The sequence below is a fragment of the Halichoerus grypus genome, chromosome 1, assembly GCF_964656455.1.
Source record: "Halichoerus grypus chromosome 1, mHalGry1.hap1.1, whole genome shotgun sequence".
Taxonomy (NCBI): Eukaryota; Metazoa; Chordata; class Mammalia; order Carnivora; family Phocidae; genus Halichoerus; species Halichoerus grypus.
The window spans coordinates 197148355-197160498 of record NC_135712.1 but is presented as its reverse complement, the minus strand read 5'-3'; the positions used below and the strand labels follow the sequence as shown (position 1 = coordinate 197160498).

The following is a 12144-nucleotide window of genomic DNA, read 5'->3' as shown; positions in this document are numbered from 1 at the left end:
CTTATATATATATGCCAAAAATACGGGTAACTACTATGAAGGGATAGAATATGACTTTAAAAATGAAAAATAAAAATGTTTTTTTTTAAAAAAGGGATTGATAAGATGTTGGTTGAAAAAGGGAAAAAGAAAAATTCAAAAAAAAAGAAAAAAGGAAAAAAGAAAAAAAGACAGTTAAAAAAAATAATTAACTTTGAAAGACTAAAGAATCATGGTAAAAAAGCCATGAATTCTATGTGCAGTGTTCCCCTAGCGCTGGAGTTCTGCCGTTCTCATTGATCGGTAAACTTGGTCGTGGCTGGCTGTTCTTGCTGATCTTCTGGGGGAGGGGCCTGTTGCCGTGGTTCCCAAATGTCTTTGCCGGAGGCAAAATTGCCCCGCCCTTGCCGGTCCGGGCTGAGTAATCTGCTCGGGTTTGCTCTCTGGAGCTTTTGTTCCCTGCAAGCTCTCCGTACAGCTTTGGAGGCGGAGAGTGAAAATGGTGGCCTCCCAGTCTCCGCCCCGGCGGAGCCGAGAACTCGGGGTCCCGCTCCTCAGCGAGCCCCCAGAGAAAAGCCGTCAGTCACTCCCGTCTCCCCGGTCTCCGGCCGCACTCCGCGCTCACCCGGCCTGTGACCGCGCCTTTCTATCTGGCACCCGACCCCGGGTGGAGTCTCCAAACCCAGCAGATCCCCGCGGTGCACTCCCGCACCTCTCCTCCCGGGGGAAGAAGGTGAGTCTCCCCGGATCTGCCGCTTGTTGGGTCCCTGCTGGAGGAGCTGTGGCCCGACTGTGCCGCGGATCACGGTTTATAGCAACCCCGAGCTGAGAGCCCGCGCCTGGGCTCCGTCTCTGCAGCCGGCTTCCCTGCTCCGATACCTGGGAGCTCTGCCGCACTCAGGCACCCCCAGTCTTTCTGTGACCCCGAGGGTCCTGAGACCACACTGTCCCGCGAGGGTTCCACCCCCCACTTCGCCACCAGAGTGACGTCCCTCAGCGGAGCAGACTTCTAAAAGTTCCGATTTTGTGCTCCGTGGCTCTATCACTTGCCAGAAGCGGCCGTCGGAGGCCCCTCCCCCGCCGTCTATCCTCCCGAATAACGCCTCGGATTCACTTCTCCGCACGTCCTACCTTCCAGAAAGTGGTCGCTTTTCTGTTCAGAGAGTTGTTGCTCTTCTTTTCTTTGATCTCCTGTTGAGTTTGTAGGTGTTCAGAATGGTTTGATCCCTATCCAGCTGAATTCCTGAGAGGAGACGAAATCCAGGTCTCCTACTCCTCCGCCATCTTGCTCCGCCCCCAGGACACTATATTATTCTTAAAGGGTCTATCCAACAAGAAGATCTAACAATTGTAAATATCTATGCCCCCAACATGGGAGCAGCCATCTACATAAGCCAACTGTTAACCAAAATAAAGAGTCATATTGATAACAATATGTTAATTGTAGGAGACCTCAATACTCCACTCTCAGCAATGGACAGATCATCTAAGCAGAAAATCAACAAGGAAACAAGAGCTTTGGATGATACATTGGACCAGATGGACCTCAAAGATATTTACAGAACATTCCACCCTAAAACAACAGAATACTCATTCTTCTCGAGCGCACATGGAACTTTCTCCAGAATAGACCATATACTGGGTCACAAATCAGGTCTCAACCGATACCAAAAGATTGAGATTATTCCCTGCATATTCTCAGACCACAATGCTCTAAAACTGGAACTCAATCACAAGAAAAAGTTTGGCAGAAATTCACACATTTGGAAGCTAAAGACCACTCTGCTCAAGAATGTTTGGGTCAACCAGGAAATCAAAGAAGAACTTAAACAATTCATGGAAATCAATGAGAATGAAAACACATTTGTCCAAAACCTATGGGATACTGCAAAGGCAGTCCTAAGGGGGAAATACATAGCCATCCAAGCCTCACTCAAAAAAATAGAAAAATCCCGAATTCACCAACTAACTCTACACCTTAAAGAACTAGAGAAAAAGCAATAAACGATGCCTAAGCCATGTATTAGAAGAGAAATAATTAAAATTAAAGCAGAGATCAATAAATTAGAAACCAGAAACCCAGTAGATCAGATCAACGAAACTAGAAGTTCGTTCTTGAAAGAATTAATAAGATCAATAAACCACTGGCCAGACTTATCCAAAAGAAAAGAGAAAGGACCCAAATTAATAAAATTATGAATGAAACGGGAGAGATCACAACTAACACCAAGGAAATAGAAACAATTATTAGAAATTATTATCAACAACTATATGCCAATAAACTGAGCAATCTGGATGAAATGGAGGCCTTCCTGGAAACCTATAAGCTGCCAAGACTGAAACAGGAAGAAACTGACAACCTGAATAGGCCAATAACCAGTAATGAGATTGAAGCAGTGATCAAAAACCTCCCAAAAAACAAGAATCCAGGGCCTGATGGATTCCCTGGGGAATTCTACCTTTAAACATTCAAAGAAGAAATAATACCTATTCTACTTAAGCTGTTTCAGAAAACAGAAACAGAAGGAAAACTTCCAAACTCATTCTATGAGGCCAGCATTACCTTAATCCCCAAACCAGGCAAAGACCCCATCAAAAAGGAGAATTTCAGACCGATATCCCTGATGAATATGGATTCCAAAACCCTCAACAAAATCCTAGCTAATAGGATCCAACAATACATTAAAAGGATCATCCACCACGACCAAGTGGGATTTATCCCCGGGTTGCAAGCATGGTTCAACATTCGCAAATCAATCAATGTGATAGAACACTTTAATAAGAGGAGGGAGAAGAACCATATGGTCCTCTCAATTGATGCAGAAAAAGCATTTGACAAAATACAACATCCTTTCCTGATTAAAACTCTCCAGAGTATAGGGATAGAGGGAACATTCCTCAAGTTCATAAAATCCATCTATGAAAAACCCACAGCGAATATCATCCTCAATGGGGAAAAGCTGAGAGCCTTTCCCTTAAGATCAGGAACACGTCAAGGATGCCCACTCTCACCACTGTTGTTCAACATAGTACTAGAAGTCCTAGCAACAGCAATCAGACAACAAAAAGAGATAAAAGGTATTCAAATTGGCAAAGAAGAAGTCAAACTCTCTCTTTTCGCAGACGACATGATACTTTATGTGGAAAACCCAAAAGACTCTACCCCCAAATTACTAGAACTCATCCAGCAATTCAGTAATGTGGCAGGATACAAAATCAATGCACAGAATTCAGTTGCTTTCTTATACACTAACAATGCAACTGTAGAAAGAGAAATTAGAGAAACGATTCCATTTACAATAGCACCAAAAACCATAAGATACCTCGGAATAAACCTAACTAAAGAGGTAAAGGATCTATACTCTAGGAACTACAAAACACTCATGAAAGAAATTGAAGAAGACACAAAAAGATGGAAAAATATTCCATGCTCATGGATCGGAAGAATAAACATTGTTAAAAAGTCTATGCTACCCAGAGCAATCTATACCTTCAATGCCATCCCAATCAAAATTCCAATGACATTTTTCAAAGTGCTGGAACAAACAATCCTAAAATTTGTGTGGAATCAGAAAAGACCCCGAATCACCAAGGAGATGTTTAAAAAGAAAAACAAAGCTGGGAGCATCACGTTGCCCGATTTCAAGCTATATTACAAAGCTGTGATCACCAAGACAGCATGGTACTGGCACAAAAACAGACATACAGACCAATGGAACAGAATAGAGAGCCCAGATATGGACCCTCAACTCTATGGTCAAATAATCTTTGACAAAGCAGGAAAAAACATGCAATGGAAAAAAGACAGTCTCTTCAATAAATGGTGCTGGGAAAATTGGACAGCCACATGCAGAAGAATGAAACTCGACCATTCTCTAACACCATTCACAAAGATAAACTCAAAGTGGATGAAAGACCTCAATGTGAGACAGAAATCCATCAAAATCCTTGAGGAGAACATAGGCAGGAACCTCTTTGACATCGCCCACAGCAACTTCTTTCAAGATACATCTCCAAAAGCTAGTGAAACAAAAGCAAAAATGAACTTTTGGGACTTCATCAAGATAAAAAGCTTCTGCACAGCAAAGGAAACAGTCAACAAAACAAAGAGGCAACCCACAGAATGGGAGAATATATTTGCAAATGACACTACAGATAAAGGGCTGGTATCCAAGATCTATAAAGAACTTCTCAAACTCAACACCCAAAAAACCAAATAATCAAGTCAAAAAATGGGCAGAAGATATGAAAAGACACTTCTCTGAAGAAGACATACAAATGGCTAACAGACACATGAAAAAATGTTCATCATCATTAGCCATCAGGGAAATTCAAATCAAAACCACATTGAGATACCACCTTACACCAGTTAGAATGGCAAAAATTGACAAGGCAAGAAACAACAAATGTTGGAGAGGTTGTGGAGAGAGAGGAACCCTCTTACACTGTTGGGGGGAATGCAAGTTGGTACAGCCACTTTGGAAAACAGTGTGGAGGTTCCTCAAAAATTTAAAAATAGAGCTACCCTATGACCCAGCAATTGCACTACTGGGTATTTACCCCAAAGACACAGATGTAGTGAAAAGAAGGGCCATATGCACCCCAATGTTCATAGCAGCAATGTCTGCAATAGCCAAACTGTGGAAAGAGCCGAGATGCCCTTCAACAGATGAATGGATAAAGCAGATGTGGTCCATATATACAATGGAATATTACTCAGCCATCAGAAAAGATGAATACCCAACTTTTACATCAACATGGATGGGACTGGAGGAGATTATGCTAAGTGAAATAAGTCAAGCAGAGACTTATTTCACTTATTTGTGGAACATAAGGAATAACATGGAGGATATTAGGAGAAGGAAGGGAAAAATGAAGGGGGGAATTGGAGGGAGAGATGAACAATGAGAGACTATGGACCTGAGAAACAAACAGGGTTTTAGAGGGGAGGGGGGAGGGGGGATTGGCTAGCCTGCTGATGGGTATTAAGGAGGGCACGTACTGCATGGAGCACTGGGTGTTATACGAAAACAATGGATCGTGGATCACCACATCAAAAACTAATGATGTATTGTATGGTGACTAACATAACATAATAAAATTTAAAAAATAAATAAATAAAAGTTCCGATTTTCTGCTGTGCTGTTCTATCACTTGCCAGTAGCGGCTGACAGAGGCCCCCTCCCCTGCCGTCTGTCTTCCCGAATATCGCCTCAGATTCACTTTTCCGCACGTCCTACCTTCCAAAAAGTGGTCGCCTTTCTGTTCAGAGAGTTGCTGGTATTCTTTTCTTCAATCTCCTCTTGAGTTCGTTGGTGTTCAGAATGGTTTGATCCCTATCCAGCTGAGTTCCTGGGACCAGACGAAATTTAGGTCTCCTAGTCCTTTGCCATCTTGCTCCTCCCCCCACTGTGTAATAAGCCCTTACACAGACATCCTAGCTGTGCCTTGTCAAGACCTATTTCAGAAGTTATTAATAACAGTTATTAATTATTGAGTACATCTACTTATATCACTGTGGGAAGTGCATGGTCTAACATATGCATTTTTTAAAGATTTATTTATTAGAGAGAGAGAGAAGGAGTGCATGTGCAAGTTGGGGCAGGGGGAGAGAAGCCTCAAGCAGATTCCCCACGGAGCATGATGCAGGGCTCCCACAACCCATGTGATCATGACCTGAGCTGAAGCCAGAAGTCAGATGCTTAACACACTGAGCGACCCAGGTGCCCCTAACATATGCATTGTTATAATGAAATGCTATTATGCTCTTCCAAGACAAGAGCTCTGTTTTACCTGATGAGGACACTGAGACTCCAAAGTACTTTTTCCAGTGTTGCATAGTGAGTGGTAGTACTGGTTTTTATACCCAGAACTGATCCCAAAGCCCATATACTTTATGCAGGACCTTACCATCTCTCTGATTATTTTTAAGTGTGAGTCTTAAAACCAAGCAAATTATTGCCAGTATTTCTAGTCCATGGGTTATTTGATCTTTGTTCTGTTCTCCTAGTGTGAACACTGTATGTCCCATAGTATATATCTGATTTAACATTGATTTAGAATTTTCAAGGATAGGAAGTAAACTGGTATTATATTCTTTTATTTAGAGTTTAAATTAAATGCAGAGCTCTCCACATCTACATAACAACAATTTTTATTTTGTTTCCTGAGATTAAGAATTTTTATTTATTTGGCAAAAAGAATTGAAGATCCCAGAATTAAATTTATATGGCTTATACTTGTTGACCTGTTTGCATATGTGTATACTCACTCCATAAGTAAAAATTACTAAAATTATATCATTTAAAAATTGGCACTTAAAATGTTGTGTTCTTACATTTTTAGAAACTGAAATACAAGAAGGGCATAAAATAAAGTTGTGCTCAACTGAACTAGCCATTATCTCTGCATAAGTCTCCTATTCAAAGAAAAAGTCAGTTAATTACATCCTCTCCAATGGAATTTTAAAACAATTTGTCTAGCAATATAATTTCAATGTGTTAATATTTTCCACACCTTCCATAAAAATTTTGCTAAAAGTTTCTTCTCATTCTAATCTCATCGCTACTATAGCATACCTAAGTTAAACTCCTGTTAACCCAGGACCCACAGGTTAATTGATCTTTGCCTTAGAAAAATACCTAAGTAAGAAATGCTTTATTCATAGAATAATTTATAAGATTTTTGTACTTCTTCTTTAGGATGAAAGTACAGATTTGAATATGGTGTAAGCATTTTACAAGCTTTTGTTGAATTAGAATGATGTTTCTGTAGATTATCAAATGAAATAATGTGTATATTTTTATACTGAAGTCTCTACATTTAAGACAAATCACCAATAAATATATAATTTCTAGTTCTTATATTGTCTTTCTCTCCCTCTATCATAGTCTCTCTACTCCCCCTCTGTTTTATACCCTCTCCCTCAGATTTTCATATATCCTAACCCACCCATGTCCCTTTCTTCCCCCAGTTTATATCCTTCACCAAGGGAATTGTTTTTAGAGGAAGCAGCACAAGCAGAAGTTTGGGCTGTAGTATGCAGAAAATACTGCCACCCCCTCCTTCACGCCAACAAATTTCCTCTGAGTAGATTTTTAGCTAGGATTCAGAAGGGTTTATGGTTCAGTACTTTCCCTTTAAGGATGTGGTGATATTTTCCAGCTTCGGGACACCTGAAATTAGCAAAAGTTTCCAACAACTTCTTCTTAAAGTTATTCTGATACAGGGTGTTGTGCCCATCAGTTAGTACCTTGCTATATCCAAAAAGTCTGAGATAACGATGTTTAAAGTGTGCATGTGTCAAAAATCCTTCCATGAAGTTATGTTCAGATGACTAAATTTCTTTATCTTACTCACTCTTTGTGCATCTGTTTTGCTCATCATCATACCTTGCACTTAGCACAATGTCTGCACTTGGCAGGCACTATGTGAGTGTGAATCTACCTAATAAAATAGGTTTGTTCTTATGACTGGTGGCCCCTCATTCACCAATCTGTATTTGTTTCCTTCTGGATTGATATATTTGCACAAAATCATCCCTCAAACTATTATGACTGAATTGATTACAGTCACTTATTAGTATTTAACTTCAATGGTTCTTAGTAGAAAGATAGCAGGTATGGTGGAAATACCATAGGCTCAGAGTAAGACAGACCTAGTTTGAGACAAGCCCACCTCTGCCCCCTTCATAGTCCACTTCGTTAACCTCTCTGGACTTCAGTTTCCTCAATTATAAAATGGATCTAATACTATCTACTTCCCATATTGCTTAAAGATAATATATATAAAATGCCTATCCCAAGTAAATGTTCAGTAAAGGGTAGCTATTATTATTTATGTCTTATTATATTATTATATAAGTATAAATAAACTATGCTTTCATTAGTGTAGTTATTATCTATATGCTCTTTTTACAGTAAGTATTAGAAAAAGCCAGTACATACAGGAAATCTTTTTTTGTTTGTTTGTTTAAATTCAATTAGCCAACATATAGTACATCATTAGTTTTTGATGTAGTGTTCAATGATTCATCCGGTGCATACAGGAAATCTTAATATCTCTAGCCTTTCTCAACCAATTTGGGGGGAAAACTGAGTCCTGATAACTTAAAATATCCATTGTTTATAATTAATTGACTTCACATTATTTTCTATGTTCTGTGGTTCAGATGAGGAACGACAGAAGAAAAAATACAATGGAAAATAGAATAGAATATAGAACATTCTAAAGAAATGTAAAATTCAAAGAATTTGATATAGAGATTCAGGGTCTTTAAAGAGGTGCACATGAAAGAATGCAGGACCAGGAGTATCTCTTATACACTGCTGTGTCCCTAAGTTCAGCATGAACCTAGCACAGAGTCGGTGCTAATAAATATTTATTGAATTACTGGAGTGAATGAATGAGTGATCAATGGCAGGTGGTGAGACAACACTAAATGTTTTTGTGAAGACTGTTCACCTAAACAATTAGTAAGACCATTTTTGAAAACGCAGCTCTATACTACATCTGTATATAGATATGCATAGATGTATACCTCCTGCTTGTGTTGATCTGTTCAAGAGTCTCTTTTTCAGACACTGTATCTCTTTGATCCCAGTCCTTGTACTTTAGGCCGTATTTTGGCTAATGATGTAACACATAATTATGATAATTATAACAGCAGTAGTAGTTTACAATTCCAGACAGTGTGCTAAATGCTTTCCAACAGCCTGTGATAGTAGATAGGACAGTGTGGCCTGGGGGAAGAGCCAAAGTGCAAATCAGGCAGTTTGACACTAGAACCCATGCTCCTCAGTACTCCGCTGCCCTGCCTCCCTGTGCTGGGAAGACAGAGAAAAGACTAAATTAACCACTCTCTGCACCTGCTGTTCACTGTTCTTAGAGTAAACCACAAGGAGAAATAGCCAGAAACCTCTTTTCCAGAATGATATTTGTAGTGAATGTGTGTGGCTTCTCACTGTACAGCATCTCTGCCTTTTTCCAGTGAGGCCAGTCCTCCAAGTTAGCTTTTGAAAACTACTCTTCCTCCTTTGAAGACTATCTCAGGAGAAGGAACTCAGTCTTCATTTTATCAGATCACCCATTAATAATTTTCTTATTTCCTAAGATAATGACATCAAGAAACTAAAAGGTACTGTGCTCTACTGACTTCTAGGAGACAGAAAACACTGCTCCCAGATGAATATGAACATTTGCTTGACTCAAAACTGCTGTATTCCCTGTATCCAGGACCACTGGTGGGAAATGATAGGTCCTCAGAGAGTACCTGTGGGGTGAGTGGATGGGTGTATGCATGGGTAGATGAATGGACAAGCAAGCTAAGGGTGTCACAGTGCTAAGACAGAGTTTGCATAAATGTCAGTCTAGACAGCCCATCGCTCTGTATGGTGCACAACCACAAAGCACATGCACTCAATCCTAGCCCTATTGACTTAGGTCCACTGGGATTTTTTTCTAGTGCTGTTGTTTTGAAAATACCTGTTTTGATTGGAATATTCACACAGTCCTTTTTGTTACTTAATTGTAATAGTTAAACTGTTATATATTTTATGAGAACTAATGGTTAAAGAATATTTATGAAATTTGATTCTTCATTGTTGTATTTTAGAAAGTTTCAATAGCTAACTATAGAAAATTGGAAAATGTTTTTTAGTGATCAAATGTATGATTCAGTTTCCCTCATATAAATACTAAAGTCATTTTTTGATCTTCCCACTGTTTTTCTACATGCATATAGAAGTATTTTAAATACTTTGAGGTCATACCTGCAAAATTATCTTTATGATGTAAATTGATTTTTATGACAAGAGAGGTAGAAAGGATGTGCTTCATCTTTCTCTTGCTTTCTGTGATGCTGCTGCCTTTACATGCAGGAAGTGCTGGAAGCCAGAGACCGGACATTATATCAGAGAAATTAAGAATAACTAATATGAAGTGACTAAATGCAGTATTTTTTGATATAAGAAGACAGGATCCCAGTGGTAGAAAAATTAAATCTCTTATCAACTTAAGTACATTAACTTCAATAATCAGATTCAATAGCATGGTTTTGCCATTAAACTGTAAACTATCATAGTTAAGGCCAACAGTGTATTACTGATTTCATCATGCAAAACTGATGATTTTTTTTTTTGCACCTAGTACCAAAAGTTATTTCTTCTTTAAAAAGTCATGTTTCTCTCTCTCTCTCCCCCTCTTTTAGAGAAAGAGAGAGCACAAGCATGGGGGAGAGGGGCAGAGGGAGAGAGAATCCTAAGTAGGCTTGATGCCCAGCACAGAGCCCAGCATGGGCCTAGATCTCACAACCCTCAGATCATGACCTGAGCCAAAATCAAGAGTTGGATGCTTGACCAATGAGCCACCCAGACACCCTATAAAAATTCATGTTTTTGTATTAAAGGATGATGTAAGTTATATAATAGAAGAACTTGAGTTTTTATCTTTTAGTAGAAAAACAGGTTTTTCTTTTTTTCTTGCCTGCTAAAAAGTACCAATCTGAATTTTGATTCTTAATCGTGGTTATCATATTAACCTATGCGATTAGTATGTTTGCTTCTCTTCTACCTTTTTCATATACGTTTGATTTTCTATTTTTGTTTTAGCAATCTTACTGCAACTTCTTTAACCTCTTCATATCTCTTCCTATAAATAGGTTATAAATTATAAATAAAACAAATGCATTTTGGATGTACACATGGTTTTTTAAATTTATTTTTTCACATGGTTTTTGTTTTTTGGGGTTTTTTTTAGATTTTTATTTATTTTTTGACAGAAACAGCGGGAGGGAACACAAGCAGGGGGAGAGGGAGAAGCAGGCTTCCCACTGAGCAGGGAGCCCGACGCGGGGCCCAATCCCAGGACCCTGGGACCACGACCTGAGCTGATGACTGAGCCACCCAGGCGCCCCTCACATGGTTTTATTTTATTTTATTTTATTTTATTTTTTATTTTTATTTTTTTTTAAAGATTTTATTTATTTATTTGAGAGAGAGAGAATGAGAGACAGAGAGCAGGAGAGGGAGGAGGGTAAGAGGGAGAAGCAGACTCCCCGCTGAGCAGGGAGCCCGATGCGGGACTCGATCCCGGGACTCCAGGATCATGACCTGAGCTGAAGGCAGTCACTTAACCAACTGAGCCACCCAGGCGCCCACATGGTTTTATTTTAAATAAGTGGCAGTTTTATGCACAGAAAGAGCCTACAGAATTAGTTTTGCTAGTATTTTCTAACAGTGGTTCATAGTCTAGTTGAAGAGAAAAAAATACATACTTCTCCTTTCATTGTCTACGGAATACTTTTGCTAGATACAGTAATTTATAACCCTTTGTTGGAGTATAGGGTGGTCACAGAGCAGCTCTGAAGCCCTGATGAGAGTTATAGACCCTCTCCTCAGAAAAAATTCATACATGAACACACACACATACTGTTGAAAGCAATTTCAGGGTTCACAACCCCCTAACTCCATTTGACTCCAGGTTTAGAGAGTGAGAAAAGAGCTAACATTTACTGAACATAAATTATGTGCCATATTTGAATGCAAGAGTTCTGGCTGTCTGAAGTTATTTACACTGCCTCATACTGCCTGCCGTATTTAATCAATCATTAATCACCATCTCTTATTCTTCCCTCCGAAAGTTATATCAGATCTTCCAAATACCTGGAGTATTTTTAGGAGTAGTACTCCTTGATTAAACTTTCATATAAAGTTTCTTAACATACTGGCTAATCATCGGAGAGTCAAAAATCGACAATTGTAGAACTTTTGATGTTTTACACAAATGAACATTTCCAGTTAGAATGTTATTAGCTTCCTTTTGTCTGTGAAGTTAAGGAAGGACAGAGCATCTAAGATTTCTTTTTAGAAGTAAAAGCCTTGATCACACCTGTGAGAGAAGAAAACAAGGAATTTAAAATGTATCAGGAATAATAACCATGTGTGCTGGCTATACAAATAAACACACATGGGGGCGCCTGGGTGGCTCAGTTGTTAAGCATCTGCCTTCAGCTCAGGTCATGATCCCAGGGTCCTGGGATCGAGCCCCACATGGGGCTCCCTGCTTGGCGGGAAGCCTGCTTCTCCCTCTCCCACTCCCCCTGCTTGTGTTCCCTCTCTCGCTGTGTCTCTCTCTGTCAAATAAATAAATAAATAAAATCTTAAAAAA

At 39.4% G+C, this 12144-nt stretch overlaps 1 protein-coding gene across 5 annotated transcripts in view; it reads left to right on the top strand.

The window, feature by feature from the left end:
• The window catches only part of DOCK3 (dedicator of cytokinesis 3), a 589066-nt gene that overhangs the window by 388049 nt on the left and 188873 nt on the right, over positions 1–12144 (top strand). The gene's annotated exons all lie outside the window — the stretch shown is intronic.